A 256-nucleotide genomic window follows, 5' to 3' on the forward strand; every position below is an offset into this window, starting at 1 on the left:
CATTAATCCTAATACTTTTTTATTTGCCAATGGTATATCATAAACGTTATCCGGAGGGTAGTCTGAGGTGTCAAATTTATCTAAGTCATGTTTAATATACTCATATATATTCGGAACTGTAAAGTAGTATCAAGAGACTCGGTCGAGTCTGGCAACAAGTACAGGCAACCGGCTGTACAGGGCGCAGCGCGCCGAGACTCTTTACTCGAGTCAACTCCTTATCCCCCAAAAAACACTTACGTGTAAAAAACTACGC

Source organism: Cephus cinctus, unplaced genomic scaffold (genome assembly GCF_000341935.2).
Source record: "Cephus cinctus unplaced genomic scaffold, Ccin1 Ccin1_scaffold0962, whole genome shotgun sequence".
Lineage (NCBI taxonomy): Eukaryota > Metazoa > Arthropoda > Insecta > Hymenoptera > Cephidae > Cephus > Cephus cinctus.